The sequence below is a fragment of the Phalangium opilio genome, unplaced genomic scaffold (assembly GCF_054372755.1).
Source record: "Phalangium opilio isolate 3A_F unplaced genomic scaffold, DU_Popi_V2 ptg000105l_1, whole genome shotgun sequence".
NCBI classification, from domain to species: Eukaryota; Metazoa; Arthropoda; class Arachnida; order Opiliones; family Phalangiidae; genus Phalangium; species Phalangium opilio.
Genome location: NW_028324207.1, coordinates 1,320,669 through 1,345,159, shown reverse-complemented (window position 1 = coordinate 1,345,159; position 24,491 = coordinate 1,320,669). Strand labels below are relative to the sequence as shown.

General features: G+C 38.7%; 1 long non-coding RNA gene across 7 annotated transcripts in view; it reads right to left on the bottom strand.

Annotated features, from left to right (window-relative positions):
• The window catches only part of LOC149625148 (uncharacterized), a 166,261-nt gene that overhangs the window by 12,965 nt on the left and 128,805 nt on the right, over positions 1-24,491 (bottom strand). The window contains exon 6 of one of the 7 annotated variants that reach the window (XR_016374561.1): positions 13-459. The exons of the other annotated variants lie outside the window; for them this stretch is intronic. This is a non-coding gene — a long non-coding RNA (uncharacterized LOC149625148). Of the gene's footprint in view, positions 1-12; positions 460-24,491 lie in introns of those variants that run through there. 7 annotated transcript variants of the gene reach the window in all.

Below are 24,491 nucleotides of genomic sequence, written 5' to 3'. Positions count from 1 at the left end.
GTAATTCTAAGAATATATGTAGGTAATTCTAAGAATATATGTAGGTAATTCTAAGAATATATGTAGGTAATTCTAAGAATATATGTAGGTAATTCTAAGAATATATGTAGGTAGTTCTAAGAATATATGTAGGTAATTCTAAGAATATATGTAGGTAATTCTCGGAGTATATATGTGGGTAATTCTCAAATGTATTTAGGTAATTCTCAAATATATAAGCAATTCTCAAAGTACATAGAAAATTCCAGGCATAAGCGACTCCTTACGATGGATTCAACTTACTTCTAGATTGCAGAACGTTTTTGGGCTCTTTCTTTTCTTTTTTAGTGGTTTATTTTTTTTACCGGAGAGAAAAGATGGGAGGAGAAATGGTTTATATTGCTATATATGGATCTTTTAGCTTCAAATCCCTATTAGTCTGGATGTAGAAACCCAGAAATGGTCCGTTTTTTTAAGTATCTAGCCAACAAGAACATAAATCGGCATTTTTCTTTATCTCCGTACTTTCTTTCTCCGAATGATCACCGAAAAACCCAAAATGGAAGAACAAAGAGTGAAACGCTCAGAATAGGCGGGAAGTTTCGTAATGTAAATTTTTGTTAAGTTGACAAACATTTATGTGCGCCGCAAAATCTAATCTATTATTATAATCTCCTTGAACCAAATTAAAATATAATTTCTAATGCATATATCAGCTCTTCAATTCATGAAATTGAAAAAAATTGGCTAAATATTTTCGTCTTTTAAAAGAATTAAAAACAGATAACTGGCAATATCATAAGTTAATATTTTCCATAAGTATGACACTACCTATACTTCGTACTGCTAGAGACTTACAGCTCGAGCTAGTTCAAGAACGAAGCGAGAATTAACTACAATCGGTTTTTGCAGTCCATCTTCCTATTTAGTCTGTCCTAAGCCTTTAACGGCGCCTCACCTGGCGTCGCTTTACGTGAATCTATGACCTACGTCACTTTATGCGTGACAAGCTCTCAGTAACCCGTGACAAACTTAAGGAACATATCTTATGAACTTATGGTAATATTAAAGTAGATTGATCACTAATTTTTCTCAGTCAAAGACGCTAGTAGTGAAAGGGAAAGAGATCATGACTTGGTAGAAGAGTTGGGTGTAGGTAACAAACACCATTCTGGGGAATACACTAAAATTAAAGGATTTCATTAACCTCCCCAGTGTACCTATATAGCTAACTTTCTAAATTATTATTTCTATTTGCCTTTGTTTAGGCATTCATTTGATATCGATATACCACTATCTCTCCCCCACCCCCAGGGGAAATGGACCAGTAACCGTCCCTCTGTTGTATATGGACCATTTTCCGCGATGTTAATCATCCGTTTAATAACATTGCATTTTTAGGGTGGTTGAGTCGGGCGCTCGCACTGTTCGTTTGCCAAGCACGCTGCCATTTTGAATTTGTATTCGTCGCGAGACTCTCGTAAAGCGGCTGAAAAAGTGAGAACATTTCTTAAGAATGCTATAGAAAGAGTAAGGGGCTTATACAAAAGTTAAACTTGTCAATGTAAGCCCGGCCTTAAGCCTTGGAAACACGTGTAATACCAACAAAAATAACAGTTTCTAACGCCGCAACCCGAAAAGATGGCTTAATATCTTTGACGAATAAAGAACGGAGATAACAAAATAAAATCGTGGAATGGTCTCTGGTGTTTCAGCACATTGTTTTCTTAAGATGGAAAAATTTATGGGTATGTCGACAACAGAGAAGTAATTTAAGATATGCCTTAAAACAATCAGAAGTGAGATGAGACCAGAAGTACTGAGCTAACCAAATTCTTCACTCGGCGAAAGTGAATATTCTTGATAACACAAGAACGGTTGGCCCTCTAGTAGCGGTTTCTGAAATTTCCCCTCCAAAACGTGAGACGCTCGTGGCGGTAGACGGCCGAACTAGATTCAAGCACCCGCGTCCGTGTTCGGCCGCTTTAGGTTGAGGGGAAGGGGATTGGAAATGTTTTTGGAACTCGACCAATTTTTTTCTCTCTAGTGTAGGCGCGGTGGAAGCGGCATAAAATCCTCAAATTTGTTCACTAGTGCCAGGATCTATTACCAATGCTAGAGCCCTTCACTTCTAGTCTCATCTCACTTCTGAAACAATACATACGGACCAAAATTTTGTGGTGGACTGGTTACTTTGAAGCCCTGTCTCACGTCTCTGCGACCATCCTATCAATGTTCTTACTTAACCCGTTTTATAAAAGGATCTACTTAAAAGACGATAAGCAAAGAATAATTTATTTTGCGACGACAAAATTATCATAAATTATGCAGTGAGCTTAGGGGAACACATTCATTTACTTCCCATTCGCGCCTAACTTACAACAAAGTACTTTGAAAATAATTAGTTTCTTTCAAATGACCTTGATGTACCATAAAAATGAAATTTGTATCCATTTTTACGCCCCCCCCTCCCCGCGCCTCTAGAGCTAAAATTGAATGTCGAATAACATTTCTCGTACTATTTTGACTCCTTCACATTTTACCACCAAGTTATGCCAACATACTAAAAGAAAGTTATATACTCTTTTAGAAGCTTGGACGCCATGAAACTACCTTAGATACCCCAGTTTTCAATAGGAATTTTCTAAGACGCGCAAATACTATAACCAAAAAGCTACAAAAAAAATAACGCTCACCACATAGTAAGGAGCCTCCAAAAAATCGTGTTCCTCATACGAAATGAAGAACTCTTCATCTTCATTTCTTGGTCTCTTACATCTATGGTACATCATCGAAAGCGCGCCAAAAGTCATTGCTAAGCCTAACTGCAACACTTTTAGGTTTTTAACACTAACACGTAGAGTAAGGATAAACCCTGAGCTTCTTGGAAGGCTTCAAAATATCGGGATAAAATCGTCCCCAATTTTTTTCATTGAACTGCTGGAATCTGATAACCATTATCTTAAAGCAAATGTCGGCTCCTGCGGCAAAGTTAACATTCTGACTAGTCGCCGACACACAAAATTTTACATTGCCAAAGGCATTAGCCAATCAGAACTCGTTCATGAGGGCGGAGCTATAACTAGTCTTTGCTAAGCTTTGAGGGTCAGTCAACTCCTCCCCTCGATTATTTGTTGTCCATCCACATACCAGAAGTGAGATGAGACTAGAAGTGAAGGGCTCTAGCATTGGTAGTAGATCCTGGCACTAGTGAACAAATTTGAGGATTTTATGCCGCTTCCACCGCGCCTACACTAGAGAGAAAAAATTGGTCGAGTTCCAAAAACATTTCCTACCCCCGTTCCCCTCAACCTAAAGCTGCGGAACACGGACGCGGGTGCTTGAATCTAGTTCGGCCGTCTACCGCCACGAGCGTCTCACGTTTTGGAGGGAAAATTCAGAAACCGCTACTAGAGGGCCAACCGTTGGTGTGTTATCAAGAATATTCACTGTCGCCGAGTGAAGAATTTGGTTAGCTCAGTATTTCTAGTCTCATCTCACTTCTGCACATACCCATCAATGTCCCGTCAGAAGAAATTAAGGTGGTCAACACACCGGACTCTCAAGTCAAAGAATTACTGCAGTTACCAATCGATTCCTACATGGACCATTTTTTACGTAACTAAATAAAACTAATTAAGCAAAGAGACCCGGAATGGAATGATCTATAGATCATATAGCCGACTAGGGAAACCATGCACATTGTAAACATCAATACTCGTAACTGAACACACTTCTCTCCGAGTAAAATATTATTAACTTCGTATTCTACTAAAAATGTAAGGGAGGTGTCTGTTGAGGCTTATTCGTTTCGAGAGAGGGGATTTTTGTCTATTGCGAATTAAGGACTCTTGGTACTTGGTAAGGGCTTGATATTGTCGATTTGCCAAATGGACTTTTTTGTTTTTTCCACTTTTCGTGCCTTGGCCTTTAGGGGCTTGACTGGGGAGCTTGTTTCGGTTTAGTATGGATAAAACGCATCTTACGCTATCGCCTTTAAAAAAAATGTGCGAGAAGGAGAAGGAAAAAACGTTGTAAAAATTGCCACTGGAGATTTAACAAGACGCTTCCCCAAAATTTTTAGGGTGAGATCTGTATAGGTAGTGTTTCAGCGGCTTGGAATTGATCCCAAAACAAAGTATATTTGAAGCAGGGAGAAATGAGCTAGATGAAGTGGGTGACCCGCGCACCGAAACTCTCCCAGTGTAGCTTGCGCACGCCCCTACCCTTCGATAGGCGATTGGTAAGTGCTGCCACGTAGTGCCATTGTATTTGTTTGAAAGCTAGCTTCTATTTTTAAGACAGAGGGGGCGTCCTTTACCATTCCCTAAAACACTCTAATCATATCTTGTAAACGGTTTATATCCTTGTCCACGGTACTTCGATCCTTCTAATTCTTTTTGGAACACCTTGCATAAAAATATGGTATTCGATATATACATGTCCACTGTTTCGACAACGTTCAGATATACATTTGGGTCATTCCAAGTCGCTCAAAGACTATATAGATTCGGCGTATATGAACTGTACAACCAGTTTTCTTTTGATCTATATTTTGAAAAAGGGGCTTTTTCTACGAACTGGTTGGTGGCTGGCTAGACTTTAACAGTTATTGAATTTAAGTAATATTTCTACTATTGGCCAAATTTCCGGGTTATTACATACTCAATTTGGGGCTTAGCCATTCAACCAGTACTTTAAGGAACCTTGCTCCAAGTATAATTTTTAGCCGAAATTTTCTACAAGGGATTTTTGATACTATGTTTTTGCTTTGGCATACAAGTACTAATTGGTTGGGATAATGTAGCGGCTCCAAATTGAATTAGCTAGATTCTCTTCCAAGTACACGCCGTGCCCCGGCCGTGTGTGTCAGCGAACTTATCTGCTCATTGGCGCCCTTACAATCTGGGCCCCCGCCCCCTCTCTCGGAGCACTGTGGATTCGCGCTTGAATAAGCAAAGGGCAACTCAACCTTTCCTGACACAAACCAGAACACCTCATACACCGTTACGCCATGATAATTACGTAAAGGTTCATTTTCAACCAAACGTTTCGGCGTTCGTTCAACACGCAACAATTATTCTTGATATCTTTCCCATTTACTACTGGCTTCTTTGGCTTGAAACCAATCAGTCATCACTCTACTTTAATATTACCAGTTATCCTGTCTTAATTCAACTGTAAAAAGACGTCAATATTTAGCCAATTCAGTTTGTTCATTTGAATTAATTGAGGCATTGATATCAGATTATTATATTAGATTAGATTTCGTATAGTGCGACGCCTGGTGCTGGTAAACGAAACAAGATTTTAGGTTTGCAGGAACACTTTCTGCTATTTCAATTTGCCTTTGTAAGCGATGAGGTATTGTAAAGGCGTCTTAACTAACGGTAGGTATATAGGCTTTAATAAAGACCCTCGGTTACAATATTTCCCCTTGTTTGCCTGTTTGCTGATATCGAGTCCATCAAGAGTTCATGCATGCTACCACAGCCCCAATAAGAATTGTATTTATGGGTAACTTAATCCTCATAAGTATGTCGTGTATAGTACGCTGTCGGTTAACTGTAGCAGAGGGGCTAGCCACCACCCCGCTTTACATTGTAAAGAGACCACTTGTAAATAAGCCACAGGGTTAGTGTGGACATCCCTTGATAGACTAAGTACAAAATAAAGGAAAGAAATTGCGAGGATTCATATTTCTTAAACTTTGTTTATATCTTGGGTAAAGTTGAATGTATACTTATATTTATGACGTTATTTATAATGTTACGTACATATACTCAGCTAGCCGCAATTGCCTCTCATCATTATTTCGTGGAAAATTCATCTAGTAAACGAACGCCTTGGACAACGGACGATCTAAGAGGCATCAAACAATCACTCGACGCCCCACGCAAGGAGTTCGTTTAACAAAGGAACATTAAAACTGAGCTTTGATATGTCACTGGTTACCGAGTGCTTGCCATGTAGTGACGAAGGTGGAACGTCATAGATTCTCGTATAGCGACGCCTGGTGAGACTCTGTCAAAGGCTTAGTACAAATGGGTCCATAAAGTGCGAAAAGACGGCAATGGTTCAACCTTCGCATGGCTCGATACTGAGGGTTGCCTACCCTTTTTAGCCACATCGTAGTATACGATGAGGCTTTTAGTTTGACCCGAGCCGTAGTAGTAGTGGCCGGAGTTGTCGCTTTCGTTAGATTTTAGCTTAAAAGAAACTCTATAGTACCTCAAAAAAGTTTTCACAACGCACCCGGGAATTGAACCCGGGTCGCTGACGCAGCAATAAGACACGCTACCACTGAGCCATAGAGTTTCGATAGATCATTGGAGTTTTTACCTATAGTTTATCTCTAAAGTGTCGGGGATGGGGGGAGGGTACCTCTCTATCTGTGGGGTCGGACACTTCTGATTTTTTTTTTTAGGGTCTATGAATTTTTTTTCTTTTAATTTATGTGCTAATTAAATAGATCACGATGTGGCTACTATTAAGGCCCAGCCTTGGGCCATCTTGTTTTCATCGAAGGGGCTTATATGCCTCGTAGAGTTTAACATACAAGACTATCCTACTCCTTGACAAAGGGTGTTGTATTATAATACTCTTATCTGTAGTATCCGTGGCTGCTCTTTCTACGAGGAAAGTTAATAATACACCATAGTTGCTTGTAGCCGTGGTTTTTGGTGGAAGCAGTTATCCTATCCAGATGCCTATAATATCGTTCGTTTATAGCCGCGGCTACTTAATTTTTGATATTGCTTCATACGAGTAAACATACTTGGAAAGCAGTTTTATTATTTCAATCAACTTTTATCATATCAAAGTTTATGTAAAATTCTTTAAAAAAATATTAGCTTTTAAAATTAAGTTTATTATACTAACGTAGTTGTTTCGTGGCAAATTAAATTAATTTAATTAGGAATTTCTGTTGTTGTTTTTGGTGCCAAATAAATCTCAAACTGGATGCGAAAGTTAAATTGAGGGTGAAAAGGAAAATCAAGTGATTTTTATCGATTCTTCTACTAATTATAAGACCAATCTGCATAGTGAAACATCCTGAAAATATCTTCGAATGATTTTAAAATTCAAATTAGTTTGTGAGATTTTATGGATAAAATTCCCATGTCGACGCTCCATGTCGAATTGTATTCACAAAACACGTGCATGACACTATGTTACTGTTAATGAGCATGAGATTTTTAAATTAAAAATAATTTTTAACCAGGGATAGATTTAATTTTAGAAGAAGGAATGGAGAACAGAGTAATCTGGGCACGCGACAAAGTCCCGGACCCCCTTCCCCAGGACGGAGAGGTATGAAAGAAGAGGCGGGTCATAGCGACAGAGGTAAAAAGGAATTACGTATTTTTCGCCGTCCCCATCAGCAACGTCATCAAAACGTAGTTTAAGTGAGCCAATAAGATAATTTAAACTTTTCGTTACGTACGTGTTGGAGGGAGGGGGCTCTATACTGCGCTATGAGTTGGATTGAGTAAATACTAACCGTTTTCCATTCCTATACTTCTAAAATTAAATCTATCCCTGGTTTAACTAATTTTTTAATATTTTCTACTAAATCGCTTGCAATCCTCCGTTTTTCGCCCCCAAAACTATGAAAATAGATTTGATTGACGTATCAAATTTTAATATACATTACTTGTTTGCATTGGAAAATAACCGTTTAATAAAATTGTCAGATATTTTATGGATATATTTACGTATTGCAAATATACGATATTTTTTCATCTATTTCGAAAAATTATGAAACATAGTTGCGAAGTGCCCAATAGATAAGTGATAAACGCAAGGCATATCTGGGTATGCCTTTAAAAATCTATATCTATATAAATCAAAGTCCTGACTGACTGACTGATAATCAACGCCCAGCCCGAACCGCTTGCCCTAGAAGGCTGAAACTTTGCAGGAACGTTACTCATAAGTAGTAGGCGCGTACTGAGAAAGATTTTTCCAATCCGCCGCCATCTTAAAAAATGGTGCCCAGAAATGTAAAAACCCTTCTTTATGCAACAAAGTACGCGCGTTTCAACCGATTTCACAAATATTTAGTACACTGGCAACCTATAGACAGGCTGAATGGTTTTTCGGGTTCGATTTGTTGCCATCTTTTTAAATGGCGGCCAAAAACTTAAAAACCCTTCTTCATGGAATAATGTCCGCATGAAAAGTAATAAAAAATGTCCCGACGGGCTAATGGGCATCGCTGTGTGCCTTCTCTCCTAGGGTGCTACAAAAATATTAGTCATAAGTTAAATCTACCCATTCTTTGTATCATTTTGATGGAAGTTCTTATTACACGCGAGCGACGCCGCGGGTAACAGCTAGTATAATATATACAAACTAGAGCCATGGAGCTTATCATGAAATGACGTAGGTAATAGATTCTCGTAAAGCCACGCCTGGTGAGGCGCTGTCAAAGTCTTAGTAAAGCAGACTAAATGGAATGATGTACTACAAAAACCGAGTGTATTCTGCAATTCGAGCTTGTCGTTCTCGAAGTAGCTCGAGCTGTAAGTCTCTAGCATTATGAAGTATAGGTATTGTCGTCATACTTATGGAACATTTCTTATAAACTTATGATAAAATAACCAAGGCAGAAATAAATAACTTTATAGAAAGCGAGCCACGCACCGGGGAGGTTAACGAAAGCCATTAACAATTAATTATTAATTAATATTTATTATGTGTTTTTGAACCTTATCTAAAAGAAAATAAACACAGACTATTCATTCTGAAGTATTTACAACTATCCCTTTACAGGCGAGGAATACTTTAATTTCCAATGTTCTCGTCAACATTTTTGAAGTGTTTGGTCACGAAAGAGGAAATCTTCGAAGAAATTAGTTCAACTTCTGAGTATATACCGAATTCATTTCTTGAGTCAATAATAATATAAAAAATGTTGAGGCCTACTTCACCCAGTTCCACGTTTTTTTTTTCCACTTTAAAAGAAAATCCGGGCATTTTTAGAACCAGCTCCAGGTGTTTACCTAGGAGGATTTCTTAACAGGAGACGTAAAAAATGCATTGAAGTTTTCCATAATTTTAAGGCAATTTAATTAATGCTCTAAATTAACCTATTTTACCTAAATTTTAAAGAAACCCAGGTAAAATACCTGAGAACGTTAGATTAAAAGATTGGTTAATTTATTCACCGATCTCATGTTGGTAAGCTTGAAACTAAAAACCAAGCAGTGCAAAACGTATGACGTATGAGATCGTGAAAACGTTGATGTTCTCTGTAGTTCTAATATGGCTTCTTGGATTTAATAATATTTAAAGTTTAGGACGGATTTATCAAGTCTATTTGACGTCACGCAGCAAAATCACGTGACGCGCCATCTTTTTTTTTCGTATTAGACATTATATTTATAGTTAGGTCATAACACTCCCATGTTTTCCGAAATATACCTTTAAAAAATTCCGTTTGAAAACTGTTAAGAGGTAACATTTTGCCGGTAAAACCTTATTTGCCCACTACTTTAGGTAAAGCCCAAGTGCCCTCAAGCGCCCACCAACGGAAAATATTCCAACCAAGGTGGGTACGTACATCCGAGTTTCCTTTTTCAAGAAGTTACACCCAATCACAGCCTTCTCAAACTAAAGACGAGGTAGGTGTTGCGCTATCTAATTTATCAAAGTCCTGACTGACTGACTGATAATCAAAACCGAGCCCAAACCGCTTGCCCTAGAAGGCTGAAAATTTGCAGGAACGTTACACATAAGTAGTAAGCGCGTACTAAGAAAGAGTTTTCCAATCCGCCGCTATCTTAATAAATGGCGCCCAGAAATGTAAAAAATCTTCTCTATTCTCAGTCCGCGCATTTCAACCGATTTCAAAAATGACTGGTTTCCTTTAACCTCTAGACGGGCTGAATGGTCTTTTGGGTTCGATTTGTTGCCATCTTAAATGGCATCAGATAATCATCATCATCAGATATGGCAGCCAGAAATTTAAAAAAAACCTTCATTATGGAATAATGTCCGCGTGAAAAGTAATAAAAAATGTGCCGACGGGCTGACGGGCAACGCCGAGTGCCTTGGCTCCTAGGGTGCTACAAAAATATTAGTCATCAGTAAAATCTACCCATTCTTTGCATCATTTTGATGGAAGTTCTTATTACACGCGAGCGATGCCACGGGTAACAGCTAGTCTATATCCTTGAAGAAATTAAAATTTAATTTCTATACAATTACAATTACTCCTCAATTCACTCAAAGCGCAAACGTCATACTGGGAATACACTAACCTTACCAAATGTACCAAGGCCTTCAGTTAGAGAAGACTCTGACAAGAGTACATCCAACGAAAAACACTTGAAAGCGTCAAAACGTTCGAGGCACCGCGACTTCTCGAAAACTAAATCTATACGCTCTTGTAATAGTTTCCAATGTTACTCGAGGCTGTCAAGAAGGTATAATAAAAGTACGTCTAGCCTTTAATACCGCTGTAATTTGACATTGACTTACGGACGTATGTTTAGTTGTCAAAACCTTACCACGCTTCGAGTATCGCGAAAACAGACCGCGTATTCAATCACTTTTAAATTGCGTACTTGCCAAATATAAGCGGAGTAACACATTAATGATAACGCTGGTAACAAGAAAAGTAGTATAAACATTCCAATACTGAAATGTGTGATATACAAACCCACCTACAAAGAGAGAGAAAAAGCGAGTTTCAGGCTGCGCTTTTAGAACTTACAACAGAGATAGTAACAATTATCTGCTAGAGTCGATCGACCCAATTTAGACCTTCAAACTTTCAAAATTGCAAGATTTATTTAAAGTGATAATTGTTTAAAAACAGCGAAGCTTCCAGACAACAAAGACAATACTGAAACACAACCAATCAAATATAGAGGATGAAGAAATGGAATCCGATAACTCTGTAACATTCGCGCAAAGTTAGGATCTTCCATTCCAGGACTATTTTCTCGGAGGACATACTCGAAAAATAATTTTCAGGTTGTCTGATTCAACGAGAGTTCACCTTTCTCTACGAGAGTTCCAAACACAAGTACTACAAAAATAGATGGACTTTTGTACAAGTAGCTAAGCTTGTTTGTTTGCTTATCTTCTTGGTTTTGGTGGGGTACCTATCAAAAGCATTTCCGAGTTCTTCCTCGGGTATTTGATAAAGGGATAATAAAACATATTACCAGGGATAGATTTAATTTTGGAATTAGGAATGGAGAACGGTTAGTATTTACTTCAGTCCGACTCATAGCCCAGTATAGAGCCCCTCCCTCCAACACGTACGTAACGAAAAGTTTAAATTATCTTATTGGCTCACTTAAACTGCTTTTTGATAACGTTGCTGACGGGGAGGGCAAAAAATACGTAATTCCTTTTTACCTTTGACGCTATGACCCGCCTCTTCTTTCATACCCCTCCGTCCCGTGGAAGGGGGGGCCCGGGACTTTGACCCGCGCCCGGATTACTCTGTTCTTCATTCCTACTTCTAAAATTAAATCTATCCCTGATATTACAAATGGTCCGCTTGCCATTTTTGCAAATCAGAGGCTGATTAAGAAACGCTTAGTTTCGTGATAAAAAATACTGACATCACCTTCACGATAATTATTTCTCAATTTTAATAAAATGCCAATTACCATAAATTGCAAAAGGAAATGTTTATAAAACATAAAAGTCGTGTTAAATTTAATGATGACAGATTTGGTTCATAAAATATCCATTCCCCAGGTTACCCTTAAACGTCGTCGTTACAGTCAAAATTCACCCCATTCCCACGTCCCAAATGGCGCACTTACACTGTTTTACGCTTAAAGGGGTATTTTCATGAACGATCCATGCGGAGGCATCGGCACTTCATACAAAGAAAATTGCATTACCCAATATTATGAGTCTTCCGTCAAGTCTAAAAGTGTACCTCGCGCACGCTCCTATACTTCGGTAGGCGATTGTTAAGTGCTGCCGCGGCATAGCGCCATTGTTTTTGCATGGGAACTAGCTTCTTTTTAAGACACAGGGGGCATCCTTAACGTTTCCGTACCGTACGACCTTACCGAAACGCTGAGCATGCTGGGAGGACCTGTAGCCTGTAGGTGGGGGTACAGACAGCAACTTTATAAGTATGGAGGTTTCTACTCCATCCATCTCTCCTTAAACAGACTACAGCGCCATCTAAGTTTAAATATTACTATGGTTTTGTTTCCTTGACCATACAGAGTTATTTAAAGAGGTAGAGATCGCGGTAGGCAATTGTATACACCACCAGGTGACGCGCCTCTAGGAGAAATCCACCACCTCAATATACTCATTAACGTAAAAATATCCTTTGAAAACGGGACTTGAGCTGAGAGAATCTTACATAAAAATCGCCATTAAAGACGTGTAAATATCACTGTCATTCCGTCGTCCCATGTTTACACCTTTATTCTCTTATACCACCTTGAGAGTTCCCGTGTTACTTTCTCATCTAGTAGAATTTACACGTACTTATTCCTACCCGTAGTTACGACCATAGTGCATTTAACAATTGGTATTTAAGTGTATAATATTTCTATCGTCTGACCGCGGTTAACTTGTTTGTTTAGCGCCAAGTTTACACGTAGGCGTAATATCACGCCGTTATGAGGTCTTTTTCTCTTCGTAAGGCTCGTACGCGGTCGGCCATTAAAATCTTGGATACTAGAAGACAATTACAGGTATGATGGCAGGGAATACATACATTTAACCGGAATCGTTGTGTAGCAAAATGGCGGTATTTTGTGGGAACTATGAGCAATCAATTTTGTGTCGAAAAAGTAACTTCTGTGACCGATTTTGCAATAAGGGACACCCTAGACAAGTTATGATTGGAGTGTTTCACAGAAGACCCCTTGGCATTGTCTTACAGTTTCTTATGTTAAATTTAAGGGGCCATCGCTAAAACACAGCGATCATAACTTTAAAATGGTGTCCCTTGTTACCAAATGTCATAGAAGTTACATTTTCGACTCAAAATTGATTGCCCATAGAACCATCCCGTTGAAGTTGCGTCTTTTAATTACCCTTTTTGGAACATTTTGTCTTCTGTTGAAAAGTTCATACTTACGGTTATTACGTCATTTTGTGTCCAACGAATCCAGAAATTGGATATCAGATATGGAAGAAAAAGTGAAACTGAATATCCCGAGGGAAAATTCAGCTTAAAGGTATATACGAACACGATCCTTTACTTTGCAGCAAAAGCTACAGTCGCCACTCTTCGGGCCAAAGTTGAAAACGCTGTATTTTTTCACTCCCAAGACGATTTTGTGGCCAGATGAGGGGTACGCCACTAAATCTAAGATGGCCAACAAAAAAGGAATTTTTTTTCGGTACCAAATTAGCATAATTTATGCTGCGATCTTAGGGGAATACTGGAATACATTCATATACTTCGCCCCTCCCACTCGTCTACCTTTGAAACTAGTTCAATAAATTCTTCAAAGTGACCTTGATATACCAGAAAAAAGATCCTTCTTTACGTTCCCAAGCTCCTTGATTTAAATCAGGGATAGTTTTAATTTTAGAAGTAGGAATGGAGAACAGAGTAATGTGGGCGCGCGTCATAGTCCCGGACCCCAGCTTCCACGGGACGGAGGGGTATGAAAGAAGAGGCGGGTCATAGCGACAGAGGTAAAAAAGGAATTGCATATTTTTCGCCGTCCCCTTCAGCAACGTCATCAAAACGTAGTTTAAGTGAGTCAATAAGATAATTTAAACTTTTCGTTACGTGTTGGAGGGAGGGGTTCTATACTGGGCTATGAGTCGGGCTGAAGTAAATACTATCCGTTCTCCATATTTTTACTTCTAAAATTAAATATATCCCTGATTAAATTTAGAAATACAGTTCCGTTGTCATACTAGTGAACGCTAATCTCCAATTTCCTTGCTGATATCGTATACCGTTCTGTTATCATAAATTATATTTTTGTAATGTAAGTGCTCTAACTGTTTTCCAATAGAGAATATTTATAAGATTCATGGTGTTATATTACACTGGACAATTTCGGACTGTTTTGTCCCTTGTTTGTGGCATCCTTTGCTGATAGCCAAGCGGAAAATGTGGATGAAAGTTGGAAGGGGAAAGGAGGGGGGGAAGACCAGGACAAGAAATTCATATTGAACAGTTTCTTTTTCGTCGAACGCTTTTTGTGTGGATTATGTTTTTATTTTCAATACTTGTAAGGGATTCCAGGGTTATTGGAAAGCGTAGGTTAGGTTTAACACGAGAGAAAAACCAAACTTTCTATTGAAATTCGCCTGAACAAAGTAAGGCCTGTAAAATTAGAATTAACATTCAGAAGGGTATAATCATTAATGAGTAAAAACCATATGGTAAGTTAAAGAAGACTAAGCTGACTGCAAACCATTTCGATCAAGTAACTACGCACTGTACGTTTTTATTTCGACCATATCATTTTTCTACTCACAATTTTTCTTCAACATAAGTAATAATCTTTTCGTAAGTGTGTACATGGATAGATTTAATTTTAGAAGTAGAAATGGAGAACAGAGTAATGTGGGCGCGCGTCAAGTTCCCGGATCCCCTTCCACGGGACGGAGGGGTATGAAAGAAGAGGCGGGTCATAGCGACAAAGGTAAAAAGGAATTACGTATTTTTCACCGTCCCCGTCAGCAACGTCATCAAAACGTAGTTTAAATGAGCCATTAAGATAATTTAAACTTTTACTTACGTGTTGGAGGGAAGGGCTCTTTACTGGGCTATGAGTCGGACTGAAGTAAATGCTAACCGTTCTCCATTCCTACTTCTAAAATTAAATCTATCCCTGTGTGTATATAGGTTTGTTTGTAGTGATAATAAACGATATGTTCCGTAAGTTTGACAATGATTAGTGATAACCATTCATTCATGTGAACAAACCGAATCAATTGGCTAGATATTTTCGTCTTTTTGATCAAATTAAAAACAGATAACTGGTAATAATAAAGTAGAGTGATCACTCTGTGATTAGCCTTTAGAACCAGAGTAATGAATGGGAAAGAGATCAAGAACCAGAGTAATGAATGGGAAAGAGATCAAGACTCGGAGCTGGGTTGGTTGTAGGTCGCAAATAGCATACTGCAGGGATTACACTAAAGTCTAGCTCACTTTTATGTATTTCCATTTGCTTTTGGTAATACTGCTTAAATTAGGAATAGTTGATTGTTAACCGCGGTCTTGACTTTAAGGTACAATTTAAATTCCGTTTCGTTAGGCATCCTATAGGGTGGAAAAAGTTTTCGCTTTGCTAGTTCCATCTCGTATACTGCGAATACTGCATGGACTCGTGGGTCGGTAAAAGATGAATGTATTTAATTTTAATAGCACGATTTTGGAGTTGACTTTTAATCAATTAACAGGCGGTACCAAACTATATGCTACCCTCTTCTAATATCCACTATACCAGCCTAAATGTTAAGGACCATTTACACTTAAGAAGCGGTGAAATTATGTAAATAAGGAATGTACTGGCTTGGAGGAAGAAATATCAAACTTTCCTAATTAAGGTACATGCAGATGTCACAAAATGTCCGCTGCACAACTAGATACAACTATTATACCGCATTATTAAAAAGATGTTCCTTGGAAACGGACCTTGATTCAGCCTACAGGCGGCGTGCAATACATAAATTTCAAAGCCTTCCGGGAATTATAAATAACGGAACAATGATAAGTATGCCTATTTTTGTTTGTGGTGCGTCGAGAATTTTACCTAACTACAAAAATAAATATTTTTACCAAGAAGCCATATCTAGTTTACAAGGGAGAAGGCATCAATTCGCCACATTTCTAGCTTTATCTCCAGTCCAAACGTAGGTCCGGAGTTAATCCCTGCCTCTAAATTACAACCAGCATCTCATTGGTTCTTTAAAACTCACGTAGCGCGACGAAAATGACGAAAATTACGTATTTTCCGACTGAGGAGAGGCGAAATAGCCCGTCCTCCTTTCACGTCCCCCTCCCTTGTATTTTGAAAGGGGGACTGGGACTATGGCGCGCGAATACTTAGGCATCTTATACCTTCTCCCTAGTAAACTAGATAACGCTTCTTATTTTTAAATATTCTTTCTCAACCTGTTAAAGCATTGTCGAGTGGAAAATGCAAAGATATTTTGTTCCTTTCCGCGTCTTTGCACGCCCCCTGGTGGAAAATAACATATAAAATCACCTATTCAATCCCCCCCTCCAAAAAACCACCCCAAATTACGTACAATTTTGTGATATTAAACGTAGAAATTTGCATAAAGCTTTGTCATTGAGCAGAAAAATTATTCATTGTAAAATTACTTATTTATGGTTGGTATATTACTTATTCCGCAAGCCATATTTCAAAAGGGAAAATTTTTCAGCTAGTTTGAAGTAGGCTGCGCATGGCTAGACGCTAGCTCAAACTCTCCCTAAAATGACTCCCTTTTCAGTTCATTTTTTGGCCCATTTCAATTAGTTAAATTAACGCTGGATGTTTTAGAAATTTTCCCACGTTGGTCCAACTAGTGGAAAGGATAAATGGAGAATTTAAAAAAGCTGCCAGACTCTAAGTTAACGACTTATCAAAGAGCTGGCTTATTATTCAATTTAACAGTTTACGAGCAAACCAAACCCTCACGGGAAATATATTATTATGTTTTAAAAGACTACCAAACCAGGAGCGCATTTTAATGCCTGAGTGCTGCTTCAAGTTTAGATAGTCTACCCAAGAAGCGGTATCTAGTTTACTAGGGAGAAGGTATAAATTCACCACATTTCTATAGCTTTATCTCCAGGCCAAACGTAGGTCCGGAGTAAATCCCCGCCTCTAAATTACAACCACCACCTCATTGGTTCTTGAAAAATCACGGCAGCGCGACGCGAATGACTAAAATTACGTATTTTCCGACTGAGGAGAGGCGAAATAGGCCGGCCTCCTTTTACGTCCCCCCTTGTATTTTGAAAGGGGGACTGGGACTATAGCGCGCCAATACTTAGGCATCTTATACCTTCTCCCTAGTAAACTAGATATCGCTTCTTGGTCTACCCTTTTTAATTTGGATAGGTCTTCAAAAAATCCCTAGTAAACTAGATATCGCTTCTTGGTCTACCCTTTTTAATTTGGATAGGTCTTCAAAAATACAGTTGTGACACGATACGGGCTTACTGGTGCCGCCATCTGTGGTTGACTGTTCTTAGAAATTTAATAGACCATTATAAGAATTCCAGTAGGGAAGCAAACAACACAGGGGCGGGGAAGATCTATCCTTCCTGCGTTGTGTAAATACTCTTAAAATCTAGGTAATAGCTGCAATTGAGAATAAATAAAAATGAAATCGCCCGAAGCTTGACAATTTTCCCTTTAAAAGTTAAAAGCTCCCGAAAAATCAAAATCTTTCTTTTTGGAAACAAAAAATAAAAAATAATATTTTAAAAATATGTTTTTCACGTTTTTTCTTTCCATCGTCTCCATCCCGAATTGTTCAAAGTAATTTGATCGTTACATAACAATATTAGTACGCCAGCCTTCCGCTACGGTGCATTTTCCGACTGTTATTGATAAACCTTTTTTCCTAGTTTCATTTTTTTTCGCAACCAATAAAACTATTGATTATTGAGCCGAGCCCAGAGGAACGAAGGGATCATAAGAAAAATTGACGATCATAAGTGGGAACAAATCCGGCGATATTGTGTACGTTTATACCCCCCCCCCGGTCCCCTCCTCTCAACCATTTTGTCGATTTGTTATGAATCCCCTCTGCTCCGCAACCAATGCAAAGTTCATAAATTATGGTTCGCGCAAAGATTTCTCTACAAATAACAGAAAGAGAGGTTAAATACCCAGTATGGTGTTTGTGACCTACACCAACACTTCTCCAAGTCTTAATCTAACTGTGGTTCTACGAACCTTCGTAAGTTACCCAGTCTCTATGGGACCAAGAACGAATTCAGGATACCATAAGAACGTTGAAACAAGGCAATGCTGGCGCCATGAAGTCATACTTTTCATAATATAAGGGAGGGGCCTATAATTTTAGGAATATGGAAAATGAAGTCTCCTAGGGAGTGTTTGTGTCGGTGTCAAGAACAAAAGTGTTTAAATCGTTAATGATGATCTGATATATTTAAAAAGAGTGGTCCATAATGTTATAAAGAATCCAGATTGTCTATTAGAGAGCCAGATTTATCTGGGGCGAAGTCAGTACAACGGATTTCTCAAACTTTAGCGTATGACGCCAAGGCTTAAGGCCAGTGAAGCTGAATGTGATACTAGCCACTTTAATTGATTTATAACCCACCGATGGCGCTAAAAACGGATTTTAAGGCGTTACCTAGAACGAATGCGGTAACGGTTTTCGAAAGAGGTATGACTTCACGGTACCAGGGTACAATGTTACCATTCCACGTTCTTATGGTATCCTGAATTCGTTCTTGATGGGAGTAATTTCCAGACCCTCCGCCAGTGGCGCTGAATAAAAATAAGGCCAAATAATGCAAAACCTGGATGGTGCTGGTAAAGGATAGTTGGTTTGCCCAACTTACCTAGTACTCGCCTAAGATGACTAGTAATAATATTACGCGTGATAAGGGCGTTGCTTAACCATTATGAGTAAACCATGGATGGTAAGATTCGCTTTCTTTTCCTCTTTTAGTGACTAGTCTATCGTCGCCCCATTCATCCCTACAAACACTCTCTCTCTCTCTTTCTCTCTCTGTGGCGCGTTCTCTCTCGGAATTCCCGAAGCGATTCTTCGCCCACCCGTTCCCGCCCAACCAGAAAGTCAATGTCTTTATCCACGCGTATCATCGAACAGAATCCTTACGTAAAGGGATAGTCAACCATTCACAATTGGAACGAATGAAGACAATAATATATAAACTATATACTTTAAAAATACTAGATGGCGTCTGGTCTGCCTACCTTGATTCCAAACGAATATTAAAAAATATACTCTATCACTTTAAGCGTTTCACAAATGTCTGGCGCTAGGACAGTCTACTGAACTATATTTTGTACAAATTGGAGTATTTTTTTCACTTCCCCTTTAAGCGCTTGGTCTCACCATCCGTCTCTAAAGAGCAGTTTAAGAGATGTCTGGCTGTAGACCCCAATGGAACGATTACACCTCAAACTCACCAACCGGATCGAGACATCATCGCATCGTTTAGAATCAACCCTTAACCCTTAAGACTCACTTCAGACGAGACGCTTGAAAAGGTACTATATACTGCATGAACCGCGGTTGCTATTTCGGGAACTGCTATTAACATGTGGATAACAAAAACGTAAATTAAGATACGGCTTCAAACAATACAATCTAAAAATTTGGTGGTAGACGTAGACTGGCAACGTTGATGCCCTATCAGGTATAGATTAAATTTTAGAAGTAGGAATGGAGAACGGTTAGTATTTGCTTCAGTCCGACTCATAGCTCAGTATAGAGCCCCTCCCTCCAACACGTACGTAACGAGAAGTTTAAAATATCTTATTGGCTCACTTAAACTACGTTTTGATGACATCGCTGACGGGGACGGCGAAAAATACGTAGTTCCTTTTTATCTCTGCCGCTATGACCCGCCTCTTCTTTCATACCCCCGTTCCACGGTAAGGGGGTCCGGGACTTTGACGAGCGCCCACATTACTCTGTTCTCCATTCCTACTTCTAAAATTAAATCTATCCCTGATTATTTCTAACGTCTTTGAGTCCACATACGGGATTTTACGTTTCGAAGATATATCAAGCAGAAGATAAAATTGTCTATTTCAACTGCACGTCTGCAGAGAGTATTAAAGACAGAATGATAAACAGTCATGTATGGTGGATATAGTTTGACCATACAAGTACAGGTGGGCGCTAGCTACACCTTCCGTTGAAAGGGAAATCAGAAATAAACGACTTCCTAGCTCAAACGCTTTTTAAACTTTTTCATTTTGGCATACATAAAGGATTTAAGAATATTCCGCCAAACGGAAACCTTTACGCCTATTTTCGGTAATGTCTAAACCTATAGTAGACACCAATATACGGTTGCGTATACAGGATATCCGCTTTGTTATCCCGCGTTTTAAATCTCGTAAAGATGTCCATGTCTTTTGGTATTAAATGTCCACGCTTTTCCATAATAGTTTTGTACAAGTCCCTTTTAACAAGGACTTATCCCGACGCTAAGGAGGAAATATAAATTTTTACGATTTTTTCCCGTTGTAGACTGTACATACTTCCGTTTATATATCGGAAGTTGCCTTGAAATAGTTTTAGTTAATGTCACTTCCGGGGTTTTACCTTCTTCTTCCCTGTCGCGGAACTATAATACAAACCTCCCATTTTTACTTTTTTTAAAGGGTTAGCGTCTCTTTCTCTGCCAACAATCACAAATGAACGCTGTTAAATAGAAGTAAGATCGAATTTTTTTATGGTATATCAAGGTCACTGAAAATTAATTTGTACTCGACTCGAACCAATAATTAACATTAAATTAAATCTCAAAACAGTCGTTCAAAAAGTTTGTCTCTAACCCTTTAAGTGTTTAAAACGCGTGAATTAAGCGTAGTAATATAGCTCTGTTCAAAACAGCCACGAGAAGCGACTAAACCTAAGGCGGATCAACACCTAATGTTAAATATCATAGAAAAGAAAATAGTCTTCCTCGTCTACAGTTGAACCATCGACAATATTTTAAGGGTATCCCATATATATATGTATATATACATTGGTTTTTGAAAAATGACGAGGAAATGTCAGTTTTGTCGGATGTTCTAAAAACTGACGTATGGTTTCCTACTCTAGTTCCCTTCTGATATACCTTAACCCGCTTCTTATACGCATAATGCATATTTAAACTTTTGAAATTATTAAATTGGTTACGAATTTTTATAATGACATCTGCAAAAATTATGGTCTGAAAGGGAAGCTAAGTGAGATACAGGAAAGGTTAACGAAAGACTTCCTTGCGTATAGTGTCTATAGTATGATGTTGACTCAGAGGATCTCATATCTGCCTTACTTTCCGTCTCTTCTATTTGCTTTTGGTAAAATAGTTCATAGAGTAAGTATAGACCATTTAAACAATCCAACTTTATAACTTCATAAACATAACCCCGACTAACTTTATAGATATGGTCATATGACATACACATGTAAGGGGATGTCTTACGTTTGTCGTACAAGGCTTTGCACTTAGACCGAGAGGTTAGTCACTACTAAAATGGAACTACATTAATGTAGATCGCGTTTGATGTAAGTTAATGACTGAGATCGAAGTAAAAACCTAGCATCGAAAATAGTGCGTTGCCTGCAATTATTTTTCTGATCTTTAATTCGCCTAAAACCCCTCGTTTCTCACTGAGAGAGTTCAAAATTATGTTCGGTCTAACTTCAAGAGTGACTAACCCCTCGATTTCGTCCGTATTCTATCTGACACATAAGGGGTGGATACAATACTCTATCAAAACAAAGCTGACTTCTGGGTTTTTTTGGGTGTGGTGATTCTGGAACCTTTAAACCAAGAGTAACTTAAGAAGAAGTAAGTATTTAATTCTACTTGGGTATAGAGAGTGGCTTATCTATCCCGGGTGGGTTCCCAACGAAAGTAATTTCGCACTCCACGTTGATTAACTCTTGTAAAACCTTACAGATTTCATTTTCCAAGTCAATGTCACCTAGAGTTCTACAACTACCTTCAGGTAGCCAACATAGACATCAAAAATATGAGTAAATACTAAATTGGGATGACCCTATCCTTCTTAGACGATACAATCAACTTTAGGTTTCTCGCTTGCTCGCGTAAAAATAATTCCAATTTAGTCAAGGGGTATCCCTAAAAGACTCAAATCATAAGTTGAAAACAGTGGCCCTTCAAAATGTCATAGAACATTTTTGACTCAAAATCTACCAAAGAACATCCCCTTAATTTATGGCAGACTTATCAGAAACCCCCCGTAGAGATGTATATTTATTATATCTATGGAATATGGACTGAATGAATTAAATTATTCAACCCCATGGTCCATCCCTTCTTATTTAGGCCAGAGAGGTCGGTTGCGTCGTCCCCCGCTTTATATCTACGGACGTTTTAGAAAAGGCGAATAATTTATTGCTATCCTATTTACGGACACATGCCTCAAAGAGCGCGATCTATACATACCGAAATTCAAGGCCCATTTACACTGAATTTACAGAAGTAATGTTGTGGATGAACCATATACTACGTACTACGCACCTTTTCATGACGTCACACCGTCTTATCTTTTACTTCAGTTTTAGCAACCATATTGGAAATCGTCAGCTCAGTCCATTAAATTTAGACTAGTACCAATATTGACGTCACGTCCCCGTAACTCCTCCCCTCTCAGTACAACTGTATTATTATAATTATAACCAGGGAGGATAAAGGATAAGAGAGAAGTCAGTTCACGCTAACGGAATTCACCTTTTATGGCGGGAACAGGCGTCTCGTTCAGTGCGATTGAGCGTACTAACCGGTCTATGGAACAGTAGAAGGGTTGCATTAAAAGGATCATAGTATATGGGCCGATCGGGCTATGGAAGATAGCAAACTTAAACCCTACCCAACCCCAACTCTAGCCTAACCGTCACCCAGACGTCTTAGAAATCACGCGATATCTAAGTAGCTTCTGACCTATCCGAGATGCAACAGGGTTATCCAAAACATCCTATACATTAGAGTAATCAATGAGACACAGAGAAAGTTTGAGCGTGCGGTTTAACGAAGTTTTAAGCCCCTCCCCTTCTCTTCAATCACATATTAGTACAGGGTCTATGGACTCTTAAAGATTCCAAGTAGAAGAAATCTATGTATTCCTGCCATAACCTAATCCAAACCCAACCTAAAATTGGCCCCTCCTCAAATAGCCAAAAGGTGGAGGTAACTTCGTTAAGTTCACTACAACATTAACTATCTCTTCTTGAAGCCCTGAAGGCTAAACATCATACCTAGCTATGAAGATATTACTCAATGATGAGTAAGGTCTTAGATACCCTAGAGATTTATTGAACCATTATTCATAGTGAATTCGCTTGTTTACACCAGGTCAACTGGAAAATATCTACGATAAGTGTATTTACCAAACTGGAATCCAAATATAGACCAAACTTTAAGGCAATACCGACCATCGCTAACGGGACAATATTATTTTTACAGATTACCACAGTTAAGGTTACCAACACATTTCTTAAATGTTTCCCGTTTATTTATCGATAATTTAAACGTTTACGAAACTCCACGCATCTAAATTTCGTAAAGCGACTTAAGCCTATTTTGAAAATTGAAATTAAAAGCACGTGTGATGTCCCGCCAAAATGGAAGATACTTTTTCAGCCAATAAATACAGCCTTCTGGCATATCGTTTCTCACTGAGGGTTAGCTAAATTTAAAGTTTATAGCTCTGTAATTAGACGAGTACTTACGAATTGTAATAAACTTATGATGGCAACAGGGAGAAAATGTAATCACAAACTAAAATTGTTCTGGGAGTGAATTACAGTAGTAGGCTTAGAAAATCTTCCCTAAGTAAAGGAAAACCGTTAGCGAATTCGTTGGGAAACGCAGTCAATCTATTTTCATAATTTCCAAGATAATCTGTTCCGCGTAAGTACCTCGCAAGAGCCAAGAGACCCGAGCAATGGTACGCTCTCCCAAATCGAGGGGCAGTTACCCCAGGACGAATTCCCTTCCCAAATACCTCAAAATTGAAATGAACAAAAAATAATTGGCTAAATAGTTTCGTCTTTTAGTGAATTTAAAAGAAGCCAGTAGTGAATGGGAAAGAGATTAAGACTTGGAGAAGGGTTGGGTGTAGGTCGCAAGTTACACCATACTGGGAATACACTAAATTTAATGGCTTATTTTCATTAACCTCTCCAGTGTCTAGCTGACTTTCTAAATAATTATTTCTGTTTGTCTTTGGTAAATTGCTTTACCCCTCGGTTTAGGACAACACAGATACTGAAGTTGTAGGAGCAGAGCAACACCTGCAGGCATTTAATATTAAATAATATTTTGCGCGCATACTTTAGTTTCAGAAATAGTTAGAACAAGAGAATATTGGTCGAAACGTATACTGTTGGGTCAGTGAGAGGCCAAAGGGTTATTACACGAGCTGGAAGAATGGCGAAATCCTTCCTTGGAGCGTGCTGGGATAGGCTTTAATCCTCGTCGAATACAATATTTATTCTGCAGATAAACCTCGTAGTTAAGGAGGCAACGTATCTCCGACACTATTGGATTTATTTCGATTATAAAGGGTTACTGACCAAGGAAAACTTTCACCCTCAAATCTCCCATCATCGGCCTTAATAGATCCTCTTCAAAATACGGTGGTTGGGTCTAGTATGTTGAGCACCTTGTTGTTCTTCAAACGGAACATTGATCGTTATGTGCATGGACAGGAAAATATAGGGCTGCGTTCAAAAGAGCTCACCGCTGCTAAGTCCGCTAAGTCACATGCACTGTTAACGGTGTCTTACTGAACGGGATTTTTATTTTGAATTTTAACGTCACGCCGTTCATC